At 41.9% G+C, this 21169-nt stretch overlaps 2 protein-coding genes across 5 annotated transcripts in view; one reads left to right on the forward strand and one right to left on the reverse strand.

The window, feature by feature from the left end:
- The window catches only part of DOCK2 (dedicator of cytokinesis 2), a 409258-nt gene that overhangs the window by 137875 nt on the left and 250214 nt on the right, over positions 1–21169 (reverse strand). The window lies entirely within an intron of this gene.
- The window catches only part of INSYN2B (inhibitory synaptic factor family member 2B), a 116369-nt gene that overhangs the window by 42211 nt on the left and 52989 nt on the right, over positions 1–21169 (forward strand). The window contains exons 1-2 of one of the 2 annotated variants that reach the window (XM_087867814.1): positions 9490–9830; positions 11994–12085. The exons of the other annotated variant lie outside the window; for it this stretch is intronic. The gene's annotated coding sequence lies outside the window, so the exon portion shown is untranslated. Of the gene's footprint in view, positions 1–9489; positions 9831–11993; positions 12086–21169 lie in introns of those variants that run through there. 2 annotated transcript variants of the gene reach the window in all.

Genomic DNA, 21169 nt, shown 5'->3' on the forward strand with positions numbered 1-21169 from the left:
AGACTCTGGTCAAGCCGAGTGAGGAGAAAGGCAAAAAAGCAGGCAAGATCCCTAAGTCAGCACCATTAGAGATGACACCAGAAGTATGGTCAGGATTGTGGGTACTCCCTGGAGTACACTTGTTCATTCTTCTCGGTGATTACACCGGGTCTGGACTCCAGCCACCCCATCAATTCCCTGCCTCATAAATCTGCATGTTGAAGGAAATCCAAGAAGGGAATGCAAAGGATGGCGACTGCTTGGAAGTTGGGGATGTGAGTGGTTGACCCCAGAACCGTTTGGAGGCCAGTGCTCTCCTATTGTGGTCACTTTTCCAGAACAGAGGCCAGCAAGACCCCTTGACATCCATGTGTTGCCCCTTCTCATCAGGAAGAAGACTGAATCGAAGAAAAGGGAATGAGTTGGACTAGAGATGCATTGTTTCTGAAAGTTGGACAAACGAGCAGACTGCTTTCCCAGCTGAATGTGGTATCAATATTAAAATAAGACAAAGTACTGAATTCATTTATGCCGACTCTCGATGCTCCGGATAATGACTAATTTACCAGAACAGGGAGAGTTGACCTCCAGCACTGACTCACAACCTTTGCCTGCACATTAGAATTACCTGGGGATGCCCAGGCTGCAACACAAGCTAATGAAATGGGATTGCTGCGAGTGAGGTCCAGGTGTCAATATTTGCACAGCCGCCAGGTGACTCCAATGTGCAGCCAAGGTTGAGAGCCACCATCCTACAGGCTAACCTGCCACACTCCAGTAGAGGAAGCTATTAGTAAACAGAACCTGATTTCCACGGCGACGTGAAGCTCTGCTCCTCTCCCTTTCACAGCGCACTAAGAGGTGAATTATTTAGTTTCCTTGTCCCGATTCCCACTGTGCTTCAGGTGATGGGGCCTCAAGTGACGGGGAATCTCCCTTATTAATGACTGGAGGCTAGACTGGGAGCTTGATATAATCTTGCCTGTAAACACCTGCTGGAGAAACCATTTCTTTGCAGAGAACAGCAGGCAGGTGGAGAGTGTGCTAAGGAATAGTTAGGATGTGGTATGGGGGCAAGTGGGAGACTTTTCTGTGAGAATTGTTATAGTTTGAGGAGGCAGCATTGATACTAGAATATTCTGGTAATCTTTCTTGGGCTTTGGTTCCTGGGAAACGATGATATCAGATCTCTCCTTTAAAAAAAGAAAAAGAGAAGGAAACCACTGCTTATTTTTAAACACTGCATTTGTCAGTGTTTGTGTATTTGTAGGAAAATATCAGCAAGGATACACATTTCACTTTTAATATTAGTCACTTTCAGAGGTTGAAATTTAGGGAACAGTGAAAGGGACTTGGGCTTTTCTACGTAACACTTGTTTACAATGTTTGGATTATTGAAAACAAGAAGTCTATAAATATTGGCTCAGTGGGCCAGCCTGGCTCTCACCCACATGTCCCAGATCTAACTCTCTGCCCCATCCCCCCAAAAAACACCTACAGCAAGAGTCTTAGTGAGTCACGCACATCTTTGCTGAGGGCTTCATGAGGAGGCTCAGGACTGTATCAAGTCGACTGGGAGGTCTCCAGCACCTTCTCTGTCTCTTTCCCCTTACATTTTCCCATTTGGTAGCTGCCATCTCTTCCTCCCACTGATCTCCCTATCCCAAGCCACCTTCCTGCACCTTCTCTTTCCATTCCTCAACTCCGTCTGCAGCCCAGGTTATTCCAACCATTTTCCTACCTCCTCCATCCCCTACCCCCAAGATCTTCAGGCTATGTCCTCCCCACTTCACAGAATAAGGGATCTACCATCCTCACTGTGCGTGTGTGTGCGCACGTACGTGTGGGTGTGTGCAAGTGATCTTAAAGATCACATGCTGGTCGTTGATATTGAATCAGTTTCCATCACCTCCATCCTATCTCCTTGTCCTATTTTATCCTTCTACATAGCACTAATCACCCTCTGACGGTATGTCATTTATTTATGGCATACCATAGTGTCTATCTCCCCACTAAAATACAAGCACCATGCAATCGGACTCTGTTCGCTGCTATAACCCTAGTACTTAGAGTAGTTCCTGGCATGCAGTAGGCTCTCAGAGCTATTTGTGAGTATGTGAATAAATGAATGACATTTCCTCTGACACACAGTGATGAAAGAGAAGCAAAGAAAAGGGCTGGCAGGAGGGAAGTGACCAAAGCAGAGGTTCCCTGGAGGAAGACTTCACACTATTTCTGGGTCTGGCTGGGAACCATCTTCTGGATTTCTTGGCTATGTCTATTAGAACCACAACACACGTGAGCCACTATACCAGAAACTTCACATTCCTCCTTTTAACCCTTACTGCCATCCTATGAGGTAGCATCAGCCTAGTTTCACAGATGAGGAAACAGGCTCAGAGATCTTTTGTCCCTTTACTAGTCCAACAGCTAGAAATGGTGACAGAAATGGGACTAAAATTCCAGTTGTTCTGATCCCAAAGCACTTTCCATGAAACTATGCCAGCTCATAAAATAACCAAATCCCATTTTATATTTGAGGGGCTTAGTACACTTGGATAAGTGGGAAGGTGGGAAGGGTTTCTTCAAAGAAACCTGAAGTTTCAAGTAACCAAGCAATTATTCAATTGCTAAGAGATGGCCACATCAAGCTAAGCCCGTTGGAATGACTCTGGTGTTGGTGTCCTTTCCATGGACCCACTGTGTGTAACAAGGCATTTTGTTGATGGCTTTTGTTAGCAAAGGGCTGACTTGAGCTGAGCCATCCTCTAGGTGTTCATCGGGAGACACATGTATTTGTGAGATGGCTTCCCAAGGCTGGGCTCTGTACAAAGGAATTCTTCGTGATGGAAAGCATCCCATACAGGGCTTAATCCTGAGATCAAGGATGTCAGTAGCACAGTGGCTTCACCAAATGAGCTGACCAGCCAAAGACATTTTATCTTTTCCAGGAGGAAAATGAGCTTGCACGAATTTACTTTTCCCAGCATGTGTGCTCTTCTCTCTCTGGTGAGTGCACGCCATGGCTGTGTGCGGACATGTCATGTCATGAGGGAAGCCCACCCATGAAATTGATGAGGATGTTCTCTTCCTTGTTGCTGGTTTTTTAAAAACACGTATTTGTATAGCTAAAATGTTGCAAAAGTGGAAAGAAAACCAAATGCAAACCTTGATGAATTGCTGAGAACATGAGAAAAGAAACCAAGAGAAAAGGTTGCTCAGAATCTAGAGAGGCTCACACATAAAGTGCTTTCCACCTGTCACTCTAGGGTGAAGAAGATGTAGATTTCAGAGAAAGAAACAACCCTTCCTGAAATTAATAATTCAAGGCAGAATCACAAAACTTAATTGCTCCCTGTCAGCCACAACTCATCCTTGTCTCCCGTTATTTTGCACAAATTGATTTGGCGGCATTAAATAGCCACCACGTTCATTTTTAAAGGACTTTCTTGTTATCTATAGCCTGTTAATATGTTCATCTTTCACCCCTCGTAAGTAATTCTGGGCAAATTTTTACTCATTTGGAGCAAGTGAAGCTGTCGTTTGATGGGAGGAGGAAAATTGTCCATGATGAAACATCATCCCAGAGGACACACATTACCACCCCAAGAGGCTCTGAGGCCCCTCAAGCCCAGACAGGCAGCCCAGAGGAGGGTGTGTAAGGAAGGAAGCGAAGCTGGAGTGTCCGCTGAAGCTGTGTTTTAACCACTACTCCTATGTGGCTATTTCATTTACATTAATTGTAATTTGTCAATTTGTTTGTCAACCACATTAGCCCCCTTTGAAGTGCTCATAGACACTCATGGCTATGAGTGGCCACCACACTGGTACCACAAAACATGATTTCTGTCATTTCAGAAGGTTTTATTGGATAGCACTGGTTCAAACCTTTCCTCTTCCAATAGGGTGGCTTCTTACTACCTTACTCATCTTACGACATGATAAGCTAGGTATTCTGCATCCAATTTGCCATAATCCACTTTGGAAAATCCGGATGTGAAAAGCTATGGACTTTGTGTCTGTTCTTACCCGTATGAAATAGTCTTGTTGGTGTGAATAGGACAAGGGATGGGGAATGTTTATCATGTGGCCAAGGATGGATATGACAGAGAGAGGAGAATACTGGTCCTTGGGGGTCTGGCTTATAAATGTTTTATGCAGTGAGCTTGTGAACATCTTTAACTCTGCTGTGCCTAAGTGCCATTTGCATACATGCTGTAGGTGGCCTCTGAGCCTATGTAGGCTTATCGCATAGACACTGCTATTTACTTTTCAAGGCAGAGCATGACAGAACTTCAGTCTACTGGGCTAGCTGCAGGTTCAAGTTGACCTTGAGCATTCCATTCACTCTTCTCAGGGCACAAAGATAAAAAGAATGCATAGATACCCCTCATCCTACGTGTTTGGCCTTTAGCCTATCACCAAGCAAGCCTTGGCATAATTAATAGTGCAGTTATCTGCCAATTATTCCACTATTCAAGAAGCACTAGAAGTACCCGGGGCATAGAGTGAGCAGCATGTGCACAATTAATAATTTTCATCACTCAATTACTTGTGTAGTATTTAACCTAATAGCATTACATGTGCATTGGGCTTTGATTGCTGTTTTCTTCCATCCACCCACTCTTGTATAGCTGTTCTCTCTGAAGTTGTCATGATTTATTGACAAATTGTTTGGTTCTTTTTTTCTAATTTTCAACAGTTTTCATGTATCTGGGCCTCTCCTTTTCTAAAACTTTTCTCTCTTTTGGCCTCCATGACACTGTCCTTACCACAGCATCATGGCCTCTCTTTTGGGTACACCATGCTTCATGTCACTCACTAGTTTTGTCCTTCTGCCCAGCAAAAAGTTACCCTCAGAACTTGGATTCACTCTGATCAGCACATACTGATGGCAAGGAGCTAAAACTGTGCTCTGGTGGAACTGAGGCTGGGGCACTTGACTGGGCACATGAGAACAGTGGAGCATTCCAGGGCAGAGCAGGGCACACTTAGACCCAGTTCATCCAGGTGGAGGGTGGGTGTCCCTAGTCAGCAGCACTGCCACTCGTCAGTGCCATTGGTTAGAGGAATTAGGTTTTTCTCACTTTAGGATGCAGGAAGTAAGGACCAGTCTCCTACAAGATGATGTAGGAGGTGGATCGCAAGAAAAAGCCTGCCCACCTGGGATCACTAGGTATAAGATCTGTGGCAGCAAGACTAACCATAGACCATATCTGCTGGTAGACTGAGGATGTTGCCGTCAGTTTGGCCTTGGGCAGGGCAAGTCAGTGAGGTGGCTGGCCGTGAGTTTTCAGGGGGAAAGAGTTGGCTAGGAGGGCCTAGAGAAATTCCAGGTTGACAGCATCATATTCCTGCCTCTTCCTTCTCTACATTTGTACCCTCTATACCACCCATCTTTGAAAGTCTTAGGGATCTGTGAATTCCCACAGCCACTGAAACCCATGGAAGATTCCTGCTGGCCATACCATCTCATCATCTGAAACCAACTAAAGACTTTTCCTCCATATTTCATGTCCTGATCATATGGGAGAATACCTTTGTTATTATCTTTGATTCCTTTCTGTCTTGAACCACACACTTAGTTGGTTACCAAATTCTTACAATTCTATTAAACATCTTTCTGATAGGCTCCTCATGGCCTTAGAGTAGTGGTTCTAAGTCTGGTGTCTAGACCAGCAGCATCAGGACTACCTGGGAATGTGTTATAAATCCAGATTCTCAGCTCTCACCTACAGATTCAGAAACTCTAGAGTTGGGGCCCAGACATCTATGTTTAATAAGCCCTCCAGGTGGTTCTGATTCAGCTCAAGTTTGAGAACTACTGCCTTACCTCACAATTCAAACTCCTTACAGTGGCCCCCAAGGCTGTAGATGATCTGGTCCCTCCTAATTCTCCAAATTCATTTGAAGCTGCTTTGCCTCCTCACGACTCCAGCCACCATGACCTTCCTTCAAGTTCTGGAAGGGCCAAAGATCTTCCCACCTCAAGCCTTTGTAAATCCAATGTCCTCCATCTAGAATGCTCTTATGTTCTTTGCTCTTCTTCCCACTTTTCGCATTGCAAGCTCATCTCATCTTCAAATTCTTTTTTTTTTTTTAAAGATTTTTTATTTATTTATGTGACAGAGAGACAGCCAGCGAGAGAGGGAACACAGCAGGGGGAGTGGGAGAGGAAGAAGCAGGCTCATAGCAGAGGAGCCCGATGTGGGACTCGATCCCGGTATGCCGGGATCACGCCCTGAGCCGAAGGCAGACGCCTTAACGACTGCGCTACCCAGGCGCCCCTCATCTTCAAATTCTTAACATAAATGTCACAGAGGTTATGCTTGGTCAAACTACCCAAGTTTGCCTGCCTCACATCTGCCCTAACCTTTAGATCTTCCCTATCTCAGTTCCTTGATCATTTTGTATTACAATTTACAATTGCTTTTTCTGTTTACTGACCTTTTTTTTTGAAGAAGAAGACGTAGACATGAGGACATTACATGCCTTATTCATCCTTGTGTTTTCAGCATGGTGCCTGAGACACGGTGAAAGCTCAATAAATAACTAGTTGTTAAAGGAATGTACCTAGCCTGCCTTCACCTCTACTTACAGAGTTATAAACTTTGGAAGCCTTGGTTTGTTTATCTTCAAATGATCCTTATTGTCCCCTCCAGCTCTATACCATGGTATGATGGGTGATATACTATATAATACGATGCAGCAAGCATTTCGTGCTCTGATTAGATCTTAGTCCACCCTAACTTAGCCCGACCTTGAGCCAGGTCACTGCTCCCAACTTGCAGCCTTATGCAGCCGTCAGATTCATCTTCCCTCAGTCATCATTTTCACGACGCCCTCTTTGGATTTGGCCATCAAAACACATGAAAGATCAAAGCAAACTGTTCCCATTCTGAGGCTCATGCAATTAGGAAAAAGGGCCATTTCTTAACAGTAATGCCAAGGCTTGGATGGTAGTTCAAAAAAAGGAGAAGAGGCTCATTTTGCAGCTGCTCAACATAAGTAAGCTGCTTTACGTAGAGATGCTCCTCTATGTAAAACTCCTTCCTTTTAACAGCAAGGGAGGAGCAAGGTGCTGAGACAAGGTCCACGTGTAGCTTGTGAGAAACCTTGAGATGAGCGGTCTCCCTGTGGTCCCCTGTTGGGCCTTGGTCTGTAGCTGTAGGGACTCTTGGTCCTGGATTCCTTTGGCCTCACTGGCTTTCCAGACCCATGGTTTCTCAAAGCATCCCACTTGATTCCCTTTGCCAAGGTCAGCTCCAAGCAATGGGTCCAAAAACCTAGGCCAAGGCATGCGAGCCACGTTATGGGTTTCTGAACACACGGTTACACTCACAAAGTACCTTTAAGCACTTAACAGTTTGTCTCTGCGGAAACCAGGGCCTGCTAGCAGGAGACACCTCTTCCTCAGGGAAACAGAACTTGCTAATTTCCAGGAATAATGACAACAATGACATATAATATTTATGGAGGACTTACTCTATTGGTCTGGCACCCTGTGAAGTACTTTACATGAATGATCTCTTTTAATCTTCCCAACACAATCCTATAAAGCAGGTGCAATTGTTATCCTGCTTTACAGATGAAGAAGCTGAAGCACAGAGGTCCCCATGGGTCACAGAGCCAGTCAATGGCAGGGCTGGGATTGCACTCAGGACAGCACCCTGACAGCACCCATTGCAGCATCCCTGTCACCTTTCCCATGAGGCAGCTTTGACTTGTTGCATTATAGATAAGGAAACTGAGGCTCAGCTAGGGCTGCCTGGCCATACCAGGTCCTCAACTCCCTACTATAAAGTCCATTTTGGCCCCTCTTTACTAATGTTGAACTTTTTGACCTTCCATAAAAAGAACAGATGGGTGGAGGCAGAGGAGGGTAGTGGAGAGAAAACATCGCAGAGAAAAAAAATCTGGAGGAAAAAAAAAAGAGAGGGAGAGAAAGAGCAAAATCTAATGTTACAGGTGGTTAAGTACTTGGGGAAAACAGTTCAAGACAGAGGGCTGCCTGATAAGATGGAAGACTTTGAAGGGGAGACTGAAAAGGAGCAGTCATGCCTGTGCACAGACTGTTCACTGTCAGTTCTTGGGGCTTCTGGGGAATGTAGTTCCTAGTGAAGCCCCAAACTGAGGAACTATAACTTGGCCTTCAACAGTATGTCTACCTAACCATATGATAGGCCGAAGAGAATTGCAGAATCTTCCAGACTGATGAAAAGAAAAAAAAAGTCACAAAAGATGGTTTTATTAATTATTCAGTTTTTAGCCATCCTTTGAGAGAAATATCTCAGACCCACTGAAAGACACAGAGAAGGCTCTCCATTTTTTAAGCAGAATGGAGTTGCTAATAAGAGGTCTCAGTCCCTTCAGATGAAGAACATGATTGAATGGAGCCAAAGAGATGAAGTGGGTGTTCATTGAGAATCCAAATTACTGTCCAAGAAGGGGCTTAAAGATCATCAAGATTTTCAGGTCCTAATTCTTCTTGGGGAAAAATGAATGAGAAAAACCCGCCTTACTTGAGAGAGCAAACAGGGAAATCTGACTTGCCAATGACATGGCTTCAGGAAAAAAAAAATGGGTTACTGAATGCCAAGAAACTGACAAAGCAGAGGTTGGGCTTTGGGGGAGAAAAGGTAAGAGATGCAGAAGATGGGGGCGGAGAATTCCTATTTATATTAAAAATATTCCCTGCCCAAAGCCTGATGTCTTCAATGCCTGACCTCATTTCCTACTGGCCCAGGACCGCAGAGGCAGAGCTCATTTGTGTGGATGACATAACTCTCCCCCCTGGTACTGACTCATCAGATGGCTGTGGCCCACTGGGACTTTCTGGATGCCATGCAGGGAGCAACATAGTGGGAGGATGCAGGTGCCTCTGTGTCTGAGTTCAAGAGGGCACAGCAGGGCAGGAAGAAGGTGAGGGATGGCAGGAGGAGGCAAGGTGGGGGTCAGCTAATTACCAATTACCAAGCCCTTTGCAAACACAACAGCTTCACCTGAATGATAAATGTTATTACTCTAGCTCTATTTTGCCAACTGTGATGTTTCTACTTGCAAATTTGGAGAATTCTCCAAGGGAGCAGCAGATTGCTTATCCCACAAAACTTCCACCCTAGCTCACATCCTGACTGGCTAAGGGCTGCAGGATAAAATTCTTCCTGGCAAACTTTCCAAAACACAAGTTGTGTAACATCTATGCAAATAACCGCGAATGGAAACTTTTAAAAACATGCCATAAATGTCTTTACCTAAACAGTCATTTACACTTTACAGCACTTTTAAATTTATAAAGCATGTGCACAGTCTGTGTCTCACTCAGTCTTCCTAGCCTTCTGTGAAGTAGTATTACTCCCCATTTATCAGATGAGAAACCAGAGGCTCAAAATAGTGCAGATATGCTCAAGATCACAAAGGAACATGCAAAATGGAGTGAACAGGAGAACAATACAAGTTTCTTTGGTCAAAATTTCCCTTGAATGAGTGTGTGCGTGCGTGTGTGTGTGTGTGTGTTTGCCAATATATCACTTTCAGCACTTAGCATAAAGGCTGCCACTCTACACTGGAATAATTTTTTCAGTAGATACCCTTTTGTAATTATGAAAGTAACACGTAAACACTGTACAAAATTTAGAAATTATATGAAAGTATGAATAAAAAAGCAAAAACCTTCCATATAAGATTAACACCTAGACAACCTCGTGTTTAGAATAAAACAAAAAATTTCTCAATCTGAATCACCCTCAGCCTGATTCTTCTATCCAATCCCACATTTGCATAAACAGAGGAAAGGAGAAGGAGCCAGAGAGCCCGTGTGCAAATCATAGTTCGAGAGGTGGTGTCCTCAGGTGAGTGATTTAGCCGCTCTTAGTTTCTTTTATAAAATAGAGTAAAATTATATCCGCAAAGTAGGACTGATGAGAGAAATCCACAACTTGGTATTTACAAAATGCTTAGAAACCTATGATGGTAAGCACTGTATAGGAATTTGTTAAATAAAAGGGTTACTCAATCTCGACACACAAATTCGAAGCTGCTTTTCAAATGATTCTTCTTGGAAAGCCCCCAGGAATTTATCAGATACTCAAAAGAGATAGGTTATAGCCAATCAAGCAGCTCTATTTGAGGCACTCTGGGGAATGAAACGATACAATTTAAGGGAGATACAGTGGGTTAGGTTCTGGCTTTAGCTCTGCCATGTGTTGGCTGTGTGACCATACACAAATCGCTTAACCTCTCTGAGTACTGTAAGTCTATAAATTGAAATAACTCGATCACTCTTGGAAGTAATGTAGGTGATACTCTATAAACTGCAAAATCCTCAATTATTAAGGCTGTATTTCTCATTGCTGTTATTATTATAAAGTTAACAGCCAATATCTACCTTATTGAGATAATTAAATGTATTAGGCCTGCTTCAGATACAACAGCAAGGGCATTAAGAAAGCTCTAACTTGGCCAGGCAGACTGACTCTAGATCGTTCCGCTAATGGCTTCAGTTTATTGACATTATTTTTATTCATTAACATTATTTCTTGGTAGTCCGGGGAACATTACCATGGTTCCACATGCATAAATTAGGGCTCATCTTCTTTGAGGCTTTACCTCTTCATCCACGAAATGAGAGAATTCACTCTTTGGATGCAATAAATACCTTAGGCAATGCAGATGCTCTCTTGGAATTCTTTCTGGGAAGCTTCTTCCAAAAGCTGCACCCCAGCTATGCAAATACTGAAGAGTGACAGTACTGCAATTTGTGTTAACATTCTTTCTCATAGGTGAACCGGCATGAGAGTTGAAGAAATGCATGAACTGAATAAAAAGTCCATTTGGGTTATGACAACACTCTTAAATAATATTTGTCCAATCCCAGCAAGTACACGGCATTCTGATAGACACAGAAAAATTCTAACCTCCAACCTCTCTGGGACAATTTTTTTTTTTTTTTTAAAGATCATCTCTCCATTCTCAAGAGGCCACCATAGTATTATGTTCCTTGCAGCAAACGGACAAAATACTGGGGTTGTGCACTATTCAATTGAGGAATTAAAAGTTCAGCTAAGATCTTGGGAAAAGATTGTCACTAATGCTATTTATAACCTGTTCTGGACAGTGGGCCCTAATCATCAGCAAAAGCAATTATCTCCTTGGACTCCGTGAGCATAATCCCATCACTCGAGGCACCCTCTCCTGAGCACTTACTCTCCACGGGGGCTACGTGAGGGCTCTGAGGAAATAAGTTTGGGAAACACGGGGTTAAACAGGCATCTTTACTGGAGGCAGGAATTCTCAGAGCTTTTAAGGTACATGGCAAATTCCTAGCAGAGGAATAAAAGATGCAGAGTTTCCCTCATGAATTTCACCACAAAACCGTTCATCTGTGGGCCTGGGTTTCCATGGAATGTGTTTGGTTTAGTTTGACTCATCTTTAAAAATATCAAAACAGTTTTCAATTTCTCAAAAGCCCAAGCTCATTTTTCTGGATAGCCTCTCAAAACTCTGTGTTAAGAAAGAAAAAAACATATATATATATATATATATATATATAAGATCACGTGGTGTTAGAGTAGCTGGTTAGCTCAGTTGGTTAGAGTGTTCGGCTAATAACGCCAAGATTATGCAGCGTTTCTTGTTAGGAAATGGTGATCTTGAGCGTTATAATCCAAAATCTCACATCAGAAGCAATATGGATTTAATTCAAATCACAAGTACGATTTCCTGAGTGCTTTCCCTGTTCCAGACACTTTTCTAGGTTTTCACTGCATTTGTTCCCATTGATCATTACCCAGCATGCTTTTCCCTCATGGCAGTAAGACACTCGCATTAGAACTCTTTCTTAAACATTTGTAGAAGGAATTGAAAAATAACTAAGAGAGATAAATAGTATACTTGCAAAGGTAATTGAGAAAGTGCTTCTATGGACTCAGTGAAGACCTAACAAATTGAATCTTAGTTCATTTAGCAAACGATTTAACTATATATTTTTGACAATAAGAGCTGCCAATCTCTAGGAAAACAACTTTCTGCTCCTGGGCTTGGAGGAGTTCCAGGTGTCCTTGGGTGGAGGTCAGAAAGCTGAGAAGAGCCTTCTACATAGATCACGGTAAGTTCAGTCATTCAGCTCCTGGGCTTTCCTGTATGTCCAAAGGAAGGGGCAAATTCCAGCTATAAATCAAGTCTGGGGAAACGAATGAGCACAAAGGTGATGTGCTCTCAAGGGTTGTGCTGTCTATCACCTGCCATTGGGGCTTTGCTATCACCTTTTATGACATCAGTGGAATGTTTCAGCTGAGTTACGACTCTGTCCTCTTACCAAACTCACCAGTTACTGCTAGCTACTCAGTGGTATGAATGGTGAGATCTGGAGTGGCATTCTTCTCCCAAGTAGGAGTGCCAGCCAATAAACTGTTGAGCCAAGAGAGAAGGGGGGGGAAGAATCACCTGATAAACTTTACTCAAACTCACCCAGTTTTTGGAATTCTATTAATGACTCCCAGAGAAAGTGTTTCCACCCATCCCCTTGGCATTTCTAAAATCAGAGTATGCAAATGAGTCCCCACACAGCTAATTGCGTATAATTATGTCTTACATAATATTATATTTTATTGTATTACATTATATTTTGTACAGTCATAATAAATACATAATCATTATTATGGTACACATGTGGTGGTGAGGAGCCGAGGCTCCAAAATCAGACTGCCTGGATTCAAACCCAGCTCTGTCTCCTACTGAGTGACCTTCACCAAGTACCTAAATTTTGAGAAGTCAATATTTTTCTCAGTGTTTATCTAATCAATGGAGATAAAAATAGTCTCTATCTTATAAAGTTGCTTTGTGGATTCAATGGCATAATTCATATAAAGTGCTGGATTCTAAATCAACAACATTGATGACAGTTATTACCAGGATGTGTATTAATATTAACAAAATGTAGTCATTTAGTGTAATTTCTGGAAAGTTAGGAAGACAAAATTCAATAAAACCTTTTCTACTAATACTCACCTACTGGCTAATATCTAAGCTTCCACCCTTAAAGCACCATCAAATTTAACTTCAGGTCCTGATCTCTGTTAACATGTAAACACTCCAGGGAAGAATAATGCTCTAGCTGCTCTCAGCTGCCTACCCATCAGCAGGTTTCACTGGGGCTCGAAGAACTGCTGTTGAGGAAAAGTCCATGAGCACACTGCTTATCCAAAGAAAGACGGTGACACAAACCAAGGCAGGAGCCCCCATGATCATTGGAATAAAAATGTCAGGAAAATTCTACTTGCCAGACACTCACCACTTCTTCAAAACATAAGGGCCACTTTAAAGTCCACGTGAAATTCACACATGCTGGAGAAATAGAGGCACAACTAAACCAGATAGCAGACTGCAGAGAATAAGTCAGGTGGCCACCAGTCTGGGGTAAACGGATGGGCTTAGCCGCCCTGGCCGTTACTTTTTAGTCTGGGGTTTAGAAGAAGTAAAATTTGATGAGCATGCTCAAGTTTATGTCTGGAAACTCATTTCCGTAGAGTTAAATCAACTTAGTAAATCTTCATGGACCTTGGAGTAGAGCATTGTCCAGTGACAGAATAAAAAACAGGGCATGAGGAGATTCATTTGGGCCCCAGCTCTGCCCCCAATTGACTCTGTGCCCCTGGAAAATTCATGCGGCTTCTCCAGGCCCCAGTTACTTTAGTTCCAAACAATGAGTTGAACGACATCACCTTGGAACAGTATTTTAAATTGTATTTAAAATCATTTATCAATTCCACGATCTGAGATTAAAGTGTCCTTGTGAAAAAGCTGAAATGTGACAGTGAAATTTACCCCTGACCACCATATCAAATCCAAATCCATCACTTCTATCCAGCTTACCCTTGTTTCTAGTTTGGTGACTGTCCTTTCATTTTTCCATCTTTACATATGCATATATATGGGCTATAATATATTTTAAATTAGTTTGCATTTTTTAGGTAACCTCAACATTATCATACTGGACAATATTCTGAAAATTGCTTTTTTTCCCCCTTGAGACATATCTAGGATTTATCCATTGCAGTACACACAGATCTATCACTTTTTTTTTTTAATTGCAAGATGATGCTTCTTAGGATAAAAGCTCTGTGGTTTATTTGGCCATTCTCCTCCTAGTGGGCATTTGTGTGACTTTCTATGTTGCAATATTATAAACAGAGCTGCATAACCCCCTCACGCATATGTGTGAGCAATTTTCTAGATGAGATACTGAGTGGAGGAATCACTGAGGTATAATGGAGTATAATTTATAATCCAAACAGAAACTTTAAAAAAATATGTTAATAATTATACCAGTACAACAGGCAGAAGCTGGGACTATTTAAGACAAACCAGGATGTATATTCTCCCTAGTCAAGAAAAATATATGGGTTTTTGTGTTTTGTGTGTGTGTGTGTGTGTGTGTGTGTGTGTGTGTGTGATTTTAATAGATAGTGGCAAGTGCCATGAAAAGAAAATTGAATGGGATATTTTTAAGCTTTTATTCTACTATCTAAAGTTTGGCTCCCCCCCCCCCCAAAAAAAATGAAGGGTAGAATATCAAAAGCTCTCAAACTCAATACACATGAAACAAATAATCAAATCAAAAAATGGGCAGAAGATATGAACAGACACTTTTCCAAAGAAGACATACAAATGGCTAACAGACACATGAAAAAATGTTCAAAATCATTAGCCCTCAGGGAAATTCAAATCAAAACCACCTTGAGATACCACCTTACGCCAGTTAGAATGGCAAAAATGGACAAGGCAGGAAACAACAAATGTTGGAGAGGATATGGAGAAAGGGGATCCGTCTTACACTGTTGGTGGGAATGCAAGTTGGTACAGCCACTTTGGAAAACAGTGTGGAGGTTCCTCAAAAAGTTAAAAACAGAGCTACCCTATGATCCAGCAATTACATTACTGGATATTTACCCCAAAGATACAGATGTAGTGAAGAGAAGGGCCACATGCACCCCAATGTTCATAGCAGCATTGTCCACAATAGCTAAATTGTGGAAGGAGCTGAGATGCCCTTCAACAGATGACTGGATTAGGAAGACGTGGTCCATATATACAATGGAATATTACTCAGCCACCAGAAAGAACAATTACACAACATTTGCAGCAACATGGACGGGACTGGAGGAGATTATGCTAAGTGAAATAAGTCAAGCAGAGAAAGACAATTATCATACGGTTTCACTCATTTATGGAACATAAGAACTAGGAAGATTGGTAGGAGAAGGAAGGGAAGAATGAAAGAGGGGTAAACAAAAGGGAGAATGAACCATGAGAGACTGTGGACTCTGGGAAACAAACTGAGGGCTTCAGAGGGGAGTTTGTGGGGGATTGGGATAGGTTGGTGATGGGTATTAAGGAGGGCACATATTGCATGGTGCCCTGGGTGTTATACGCAAATAATGAATCATGGAACATTGCATCAAAAACTGGGGATGTACTGTATGGTGACTAATATAACAAAATAAAAATTATTAAAAAAAAAAGAATATCAAAAGCTCATGCTAATCGTCAGATGCCACCTGACACCTTTCCTAGCTGAAACGCAGAATTCTTTAATAGAGGGCACACAGTAGCGCAGAGTTCCCTCCAATCCTAGTTTTGATAGTTCGTAAGTCCCCCTCCCCCAGAATATGGCACCATTCCTTATTTAATGCCCCATTGCAGTTCCTAGAATGAAAGTGCCAGTGGAAGGGGAAGACCAGCTTTAGCATAACTCTTCTTAATTACCAGTCTTATCTCTACACTGAAAGGCCATCATTTTCTACATGGTATGGACAGGAAGAGGCCCTTTCTGAGTGTGGCAGTATGGCTTCTGTCATCCTCAATTACTCTCCCTACAGGCCTATCCTATGGACACATTCCCTTTTCTACCTCATTTTTATGCATATCTGGTTCTTTTCGGACTTTCTAATGTTTCACAATCACTAAAAAAAAAAAAAGCAAAACAACTAAATAATCATCAGCAAATAATAGTCAGTTTTCATTTTATCTTACAATTCTCTTGATTGGAAATTAAGGATTACCAGCAGAGCCTCACTTCAGTAAAAAGCTTTCTTTGCAAACATAAAAGAGAGATGATGACTTCATTATCAGCAAGTACTTTGTTCCATCGGTATTCAATTAGAAAGTACTAGAGCTCCAACTTTTCACCAAAGTAAGTTCCAGAATTCCTACCTTGACAATTGAAAAAAATATGCAAGCAACAAGGATTGTTTATATCAGGGTACCAATTAAAGTAGAACCAATTCATTCACTGGTACTTATTGATCCTAAGAGTGCCCAACACTCATGAATATTGTGGGAGATAAATTGTTATATAAATGTGGCCCAGTCTACCAAGAATTTATAATCTCGTTGGGGAGACACTAGCAAGAGCAATTGAAAACGAGGTGGTGAGAAGCACCTGGAATCCCTAGCCAGACCGGTTGCTGTGAATTTTCCTTCCCTAAAAAGACTGAGTCTTTTGTCCAAGGAAATGCTGTGATTTGATGGCTTAATTATATCAACCACACTGGACTTGAATTGTGGGCAATAAGGAAGCAAAACGGGCTTTTTTTTTTGCCCCAAGTTCTCAGGGATCTAGCATATTTGCAATTAATGAATTCAGTCTTGGATTTGGAAGAGTAAGAACAAAGGTAGTTTGCATCTTTTTATAGCCTAGTGGTTAAGAGCATGGGTTCCATAGAATGATGTCTACATTCAAGTTTGGGCTCCATTAGTTAATAGCTGTGTGACCTGGGCGTATTACATTTCTATACCTCAGCTTTCCCAACTGAAAATAGAGATAATAATCATATTACTTTGTAGATTCTGTAGACATAGCTTATATGTTCTGAAAACAAAATGACTTAATATATACTAAATTCTTAGATTGGCATCTGGCACATGAAAAGACTCCAAATACTAGTTGTTATTAAAAGTAGTACTTGGGGGTGCCTGAGTGGCTCAGTTGGTTAAGCGTCTGACTTCAGCTCAGGTCATGATCTCAAGGTCCTGGGATTGAGCCCTGAGTCAGGCTCCCTTATGCTCAGTGGGGAGTCTGCTTGTCTGTCTGCCCCTCCCCCAACTCCTTCTTTCTCTCTCTCTCTCTCCCCCCCTGCAAATAAATAAAATCTTTAAAAAAAATAAAAATAAAAGCAGTATCTGATACTTTGAAATGTTAATTAACAGCCCCTAGGGGTGCCTGGGTGGCTCAGTCAGTTAAGCATCTGCCTTCTGCTCAGGTCATGATCCTAGGATCCTGGGATCAAGCCCTGCATCAGGCTCACTGCTCAGCAGGGAGTCTGCTTCTCCCTCTCTCTGCCCTCCACCCCACTAGTGCACTTTCTCTCTCTCTCCCTCTCTCTCTCTCTCTGTCAAATAAATAAATAAAATCTTAAAAAAAAAAAAAGGAATAATAACCCCTAACCTAACTTTACCTTATTATGTGCCAGGTGTTATTCTAAGCATTTTAAAGGGATTAATTTGTTTGATCCTCCAACAATCCTACAAGAGAGGTACTATCATTATCCTCATTTTACAGGTGAGAGAACTTAGGCAGAGAAGGGTTGCCCAAGGGCAAGCTTGTGGCAGAGCTATGGTTCAAACCTACTCCTCTTGACCACTCCACTAGGCTGTTCTCACCCCTCCAAGTTCCTGCATCCGCACAGCAAGGCTTCCTCAGCTCTGGGGCAGGGATATCTGGGAGGCCCAGGAACACAGTGTGACAAGAGAGACTTCGACAAAAGGGTCCCTGCCAACGTGGCTGGTCTCTTGGATCCATACATGTACAGACATGGGTCATAAATAACAGGCTCTTTTTTTAAAAATTTTTTTCCAGGTTTTTTTTTTTTTTTTTTGAATGAGAGAGAGAGGAGGGGCAGAGGGAAGGGACAGATTATCTCAAGCAGACTCTGCACTGACCGTGAAGTCCAATGCTGGGTCAATCTCACGGCCCTGAGATCATGACATGACCCCAAAACAAGAATTAGATACTCAACTGACTGTGCCACCCAGGCACCTCAACATGTTCTTGTTTTGACAAACACACCTAGAATTATTTTGCCTCATGTTTAGGCAGCGGAAAGCTCATTTAGAATCCATTCCTTATGAGTCCGACACTCTGAGGACTCTATTCTCAGAATTTCAGTAGCTTATGCTTCCTCCTGGCGTAGCAAAACATGGGAGTCAGGAAGACCTCAAATCTAGTTTGAGTTCTCATTAACTGCTGGATGACCTTTTGTTCTGCCTTAAGAGTTCCCCACGTTATGTGTGAGTATAAACATGAGAAAATGAGAAAGGGACAATCAAGGAGCTTTTTAAATCTTTCCGGTCTAGTGTGACATATTACTTATAATCTTACAGAATTCAGCATAAAGTTTTTTGAGAGGTAGGATTTGCCCTGTTAGATTATTTTTCCAAACCACATTATATTCTTAAATCGGACCTACTATGGGGATCAAATCCCCAATCACCAATATATCACATTTGCATTTCGTGTATTTATTTACCAGTTTCCTTTTGATGCGCTACCTCGTGCCCTGTGTGGATTCCTCAGTAAAACACCTTGATCATTGACCCTTGATGGTTTCATATGGCTGAAATGATCAAGATTGGAATTTCCTGTAAATATTGAAAATAGAACTAGATAATGTAGAGTGGGGAAAAACTCTGCTCACCCACTGACAGTGGAGGTTGCAGCTCTGTTTATAGAAATTTTATACTAATGGAGTGTGTATGTGTGATCTCTGTCAGCCCCACAAATCATTTCTCCACATAGTCAGGCAAATTGAGAAATGAGCCGACATCATTAAAACATTTGAGAAATTATATAGATCAGTTAGCTGACCTTGGACAAGTTACTTAATGTCCTTGGGTTTCCATTTCCTAACTGCAAAATGAGAACAGTGGGTTAAATTAGGGGAGATAGACAACACACAATAGACCTACAATTAATATTAGCTATTGATTATTGCTCCTGCTGCTGACTTTAAGTCAAGATTTTCAAAATAAAACCCAAACTCTAGAAATACTAATAATCAGCATTATTTCCCCAAATATTATCAGACTTTATTTGCTTTTGTTCAAAAGTTCTTTCCTTATTCACTTCTGATTCATTTGGCTCTTACCAGGGATAATTTCCAATTTCTCAGATTTGTTGGTTTTATTAATTTGCTGTAAATCTCTAGGAAGTTTTTAAGTAGTGGGACCTCAACATCAAGGCCTGGAAAAGATAATAAATGATGACCCCGGTAGGGGGAATAACTGGTTGCTGTCCAGGGACAGAACATGCCCCCAGTTTGCCCTGTGATGATCCAGTCTCCTCTTGGATCCATACAGATTCTCTTTGGCTGGCTGTCAGCTCTGGTCCAGGTACCACTTGTAGGGAGAGGCCACAGTGGTGCCACGGGAGGCCAGACAACCACAGCCACGTCAAGATGTAAAGAGACTCCACAGATCATTTACGCTGGTGATCCCAAAGTCTAAAGTGTCTACAGGGGTCTACAGATGATGTAAATGAGTGTAGCTGGCTGGCCTAAGTATATATGCTTGGGGCAGAGGTGATGAAAGACCCTGCTCCATCCAAAGGGCACAGAACCATTCATATCAAAGGGATTGTGGATTGATGTCTTATGGGGATGTGGCCAGGTCACCACTGAGACCCCAGAAATCCAGATGGTTTTCTATGTGGAATCTCTTGGTTTTAATGTGCTATCAATTAATTCAATTTTTAAGGCACTCTATGGGCCAAATTAAAAATAGTCATTTGCCACATCTGCTAGTTTTCACATTCTGGTTTAACCCTGATCTTCTTCTTTTTTTTTTTTTTTTAAGATTTTATTTATTTGACAGAGATAGAGACAGCCAGCGAGAGAGGGAACACAAGCAGGGGGAGTGGGAGAGGAAGAAGCAGGCTCCCAGCGGAGGAGCCTGATGTGGGACTCGATCCCGGAACGCCGGGATCACGCCCTGAGCCGAAGGCAGACGCTTTAACGACTGCGCTACCCAGGCGCCCCTAACCCTGATCTTCTGAACCTAAATTTAGTGCTTTTCTAATGGTCCCTCTACCCAAGAGTGTGAGCTCCAAAAACAGGAATCTGTCAGTCTGGTTCACTGATATACCCCAAGACCAGTTCCTGATGTAGGCACTCAATATTATTTTCTTTTCTGAATGAAGGAATGAATGAGATTAATCCAGAAAGGTTAAGGAAGAGAAAGTTATTAATCTAGGTTATAAAAGAGTCAGAAAGGGTGGGGTAAGGCTCCTAGAGCTTTAGGACATAGCACAAGGGAAGCATCAAGTTGAAAATCAACAAATCATGGGTGTAGGAGGAAAGTAGATCAAAGAGAATAAAGGAGCTTCACTGGAGCCAAGTTTGCTTCAAAGGGTTGTGTTCAGAATGGAAAATGCAGAAGATATCTATACCACATAGCTTCTGGGGAATGAAGGCATGAATTTTGTTTCTTCGCTCAAAAGCTTCATTCAAAACAGCATCCTCAGTAAACCTATGGTGTCAGTCCAAGTCTGCCACCAACCTGTTGTGTGCTATGGTCAAGAAACTTGAAGAACCTATTTCTTCATCTTCACGATCCTACCTACTTTGTATGAGTTTGGCAGTCAAAACTGAGGATTAAAAGAGATAATGTTCTCAGAGCCCCTTGCTCAGTCCATAAAAAGTTCTTAAATGGGATCAACATTGTGGCTGATATTATAACACCTATGCATCTAATCCCTCATCGATAAAATAAGAGGGCTAGATCAGTGAGATAATTTTTTAGACCTATTTTGGCTAGGTCTAAATGTCCAGACAGAGGCCATGATTTCCACACCATCTTCACCAAATTCAATAGCAAAATTTGAAATAGCTCTGCTCATAAACTACTCACTTCCAGAAAGCAAAAACATAAAAACTACTACAAATATCATAGGGAATTTTAGTATGCTTGCTTGTTTTTGTTTTTGTTTTAGTCAAATTTTCTAGAGCTCTTTTTAGGTAATACATTTAAGTACCATCTTCTTCTTCTTCTTTTTTTTAAGAGAGACATAAATTCAGCGTGTACATGTTTCTCCATCTTCAAAATAAGTACCATCTTCTAAAGAGTCAGAGAAGCAGTTGAAAATTAGAACTAACCTGTACTCTACCGTCAGTGAGTTTCCCTGGCAATGAGTCTG

The sequence above is a fragment of the Ursus americanus genome, chromosome 15 (assembly GCF_024610735.1).
Source record: "Ursus americanus isolate L20-20 chromosome 15, mUrsAme1.1.p, whole genome shotgun sequence".
NCBI lineage: Eukaryota > Metazoa > Chordata > Mammalia > Carnivora > Ursidae > Ursus > Ursus americanus.